This window comes from Nicotiana tomentosiformis, chromosome 7 (genome assembly GCF_000390325.3).
Source record: "Nicotiana tomentosiformis chromosome 7, ASM39032v3, whole genome shotgun sequence".
In the NCBI taxonomy this organism is placed as follows: Eukaryota; Viridiplantae; Streptophyta; class Magnoliopsida; order Solanales; family Solanaceae; genus Nicotiana; species Nicotiana tomentosiformis.
Window position 1 is genome coordinate 107,815,416 of NC_090818.1, and position 3,635 is coordinate 107,819,050.

The 3,635-nt window shown below is 37.2% G+C and overlaps 1 long non-coding RNA gene across 1 annotated transcript; it reads left to right on the forward strand.

Moving 5' to 3' along the window:
- Positions 1-656: 656 nt before the first annotated feature.
- On the forward strand, positions 657-2,511 carry LOC104085426 (uncharacterized). The gene is made up of 2 exons (XR_683851.4): positions 657-1,527; positions 1,914-2,511. It is a non-coding gene; the product is annotated as an uncharacterized lncRNA (long non-coding RNA).
- Positions 2,512-3,635: the final 1,124 nt, after the last annotated feature.

Genomic DNA, 3,635 nt, shown 5'->3' on the forward strand with positions numbered 1-3,635 from the left:
CAAGACCCCAACCAAAAGCAACAACCAGTCCTAAAATACGATACGAACTCGCTTGAAGCCTCAAATCACGTCTAACAACATCGAAACTACGAATCACACCTCAATTTAAACCTATTAAATTTAAGAACGCTTTCAAATTCAAAACTAACGGAAAACACGCTTAGACACCTCAGATTGAACTCAAATTTTGCACACAAGTCATAAATCACACAACGGAGCTACTGTAACCCCCGGAATCAAAATCCAACCCGATAACATAAAGTCAACCCTCGGTCAAACTTTCAAAACTCTAAATTTTTAGTTTTCACCAAAAAGAGCCAAAACGATCTACGGACCTCCAAATTCAAATTTGGACATACGCCTGAGTCCGAAATCACCACACAAAGATGTCGGAACCATTAAAATTCTATTTCGAAGTCATCAACTTAAAAGTCAACATCCGGTCAACTCTTCTAACTTAAGCTTATCACTTTGGGACTAATCATCCCAATCCAATCCTAACCTCACCTGAAGCCAAACCAACCAAAATTCATCAACGATCTAGATTAATCACATTTTTCTCTTTTAATTTAAATACTATGAGCTTTTTATCTTAGTTGTTGGATCAAAATGATCCAATGGCTCACGTTTTATCCCTATAATTATTTTCTATTTATTCCCTAGCCTAAGAATCCATATCCATTGATCTAGATGATCCAACGGCCATCATCCATTCCCTTATTTTAAACATACCAGACCCATTAAACCCTAAATCAATTTCCTACTCACCAGCTGCCCCATTTCCCCTTTCCTCCCTCGCTCTTAGCGTCCTCTCTCGTATGCCATACCTGAACCTCGCACAAATTAGTGCAAAGTCACTGAAAGACAACTAGAAGACCAATATCATTACCCTCCAACCGCCAATGTAGCCGAAATTCCCATTTTCATCATCCCTTTTCAAACCCCCAATTTTGAAACCCTAGCCTAAAATGTGAAAGGTTCCAAATCTCATCATCACACCTTTTGCTATTCAAAATCGCCAATAATATATGGCAAGCATTTCAGATTCATGAGGATCTCCGACCTCATCGTGATGTATGACGACCCATAGGTCAAACGAAGGACCTCTGGGTAAGAGCTTTATCCAAAGGTCACCAGCCTCAACGGCTAACTTATTTCGTCACTTCTAAGGGTAAAATTGTCACTCTTTTCTTTCGCCCCTCTGATTTCATCATGCATCAATTCTGTCATGTGATTCTTTTATCAACACTCATTATGGTTATTTGTTTTCTATCAATTTTTGAATCTTCAAACCTCAAAACCTAAAGGCAATCCTTGGCTATAAATACAGACTTCAATTGCCGCACCTAACATCGGAGAACTAGTAATAAATGAAAATATACTAAAGTATGAATCTCTCTGCCTATCGCTTACAATTTTGTTTCTCTTTCTTTTCATTTCTGGTTGAGCTTAATCGTCTTAAAGTAGACTGTTGAGCATTGATTCCTACAACTAAGGTCAATTACTCGGTTTGCTGCCCTAAGGAAGGTCAGTACACTTCCTTACAGTTCATTTTAATAGTTGAATCCAGTTTATAATCTCCTATGTGTAGTTATTTTGTTTGGTTTGCTGATATTCTTGTGAGTGAAATGCTTTCTAAATTGCCAGTATAAATATAATATGAAAATGTTCATGAATTTGTTGACTTTGCATGACTACCTCTCATGACTCTACCGTGATCTTGTTTTGTTGATGAAATAATTACTGGTCTAAAATCATGTGCTTACCTTATAGGTATTCGCTATAGATGATGATCTTTGCCATTGATGTTAGGCCAAAATGTTATACTTTTACTACATTATTCGCCTTATATTTTGTTGGTTTAGTGATTAACTGTGCGATATTTGAGCTAAATTTTTTTGTTTTATGTGTAGGAATATCGAAAAAAATAGTCGAATGAAAATTGCACAAAAAAAAGGACAAAAAATGCAAGAAAAGAGCGCAAAAGCATCAAGTACCCAAACCGTGCTACAGGCCAAGTAAAGCCAGCTTGACCGTGCTACAGACCAGGATCCGTGAGGTCTATAGCCATCTTGACCGTGCTATAGACCAGGCTTCGCGAGGTCTATTGCCAGGTTGACTGCGCTATAAGTCTGGCCTCACGAGGTCTATAGCTCGGTAATTAAAAATCGCAGGTTAAAAGACTCCGACCCGGATTTGGACTTAAGGACTTCAACCCTAGTCTATAAATACTCCCTAAACATGTCTGGCCAAAGGAGATGACGTTTTAGAGCAGATTCGACCAAAAAGGACACTATTTTGGAGAAGAAAAAGGCTACAGATCACGGTGGAGCAAGAATCAAACGACAATTCCCTCCGTTTATCTCTGTACTTTGTAGTTTAATGTCTTTGAACATCATGATGATTGTTGATACATTTATGAGTAGCTAAAGTTTCTAATCTAGGGTTTGATGGAACCTATTGGAGGATGATTTTCTACTACGTTTAATATAGATTTGCCTTTGATTTGTCTCTACTTGTTCAACTACGTTTACATTGTGGTTGATTGAAGAGCTCTCAATCGACTGTGCCTATTTAGTGTGTATTTCTTAGAAAAGGGTACATATTTAAGTAATTGTAGAACAACATCACTCCTAACGTATGTGAGGAATCAATGCGGAAGGTGTAAAGGTGAGATTATGAATAAAAAACCTTGGTGCGATCCTAGTAAGCGGTGAATTAGAACCAGCTAGCTTAATTCAGAAGAATTTGTCTAGTAAATTGTGGTAGTTACTCGGAAGAGAATTACGACACCCAAAGTACTCACGATCGGTAGAGAATACTTAGGCGAATTTATAGAAAACATAGCGGGGAGGATTCCGATAATAGGGGAAATCATATAGACTTTTCCAAATCTTGTCCACAATATTTTCTGTGTTAGTTATAAATTACCGCATTTTAATTACTTTGCTCTTAGTTAGTAAACATTAAAGTCGTAATTTAATATTTCTGAAGGTTGAATATTTGATTTCGTGCGGAACTAGTGGTTGTAATTAGTAGGTTAATTCCCTGTGGGATTCGACTCCGGACTTGTAAACCGAATTATATTTGCAACGACCGCTAGACCTTTTAGGAGGCATAGTTGGACATGATCAACATCGTGTAATCTTTTGTTGTTGTGGATGTTGTGTTTAAGAGGATCTGTTGGTTTAAGTTCAAATAATCTTAAGGAGATTAACATTGCTTTGCCTGTTGGTTAAACATTATTGTATCTAGATAGTTTTTGTTAGTTTTAACTACCATGCCTATAGGGTTCTACTTAAGAATCCAATCTGACCATCCTATCTTGTTTAATAGCTTTTGTCATCTTCACTGTTAGCATGGCCTCTTTTAAGGTTGATTGTGATGTGTAAAATGCTTAGCTTAGATTGCCTAATATGCAATGAAGCTTTTGATCTCTAACTATGTATCTGATTATTCTTGTGTGACTGCTTTGAGTTTGGTTTGGTTATCTGTAGCTTTAGTCCCTAATAACTTAAACCTGCTCAAAAGAAAACCATTTCTGATTATGTTCTTATGAGGCATTAGGCCCCTGTTGAAACCCATGTGAATGAGTGTACGTTTGAATGAAATGTCTTCTACGGACTCTCTTGACA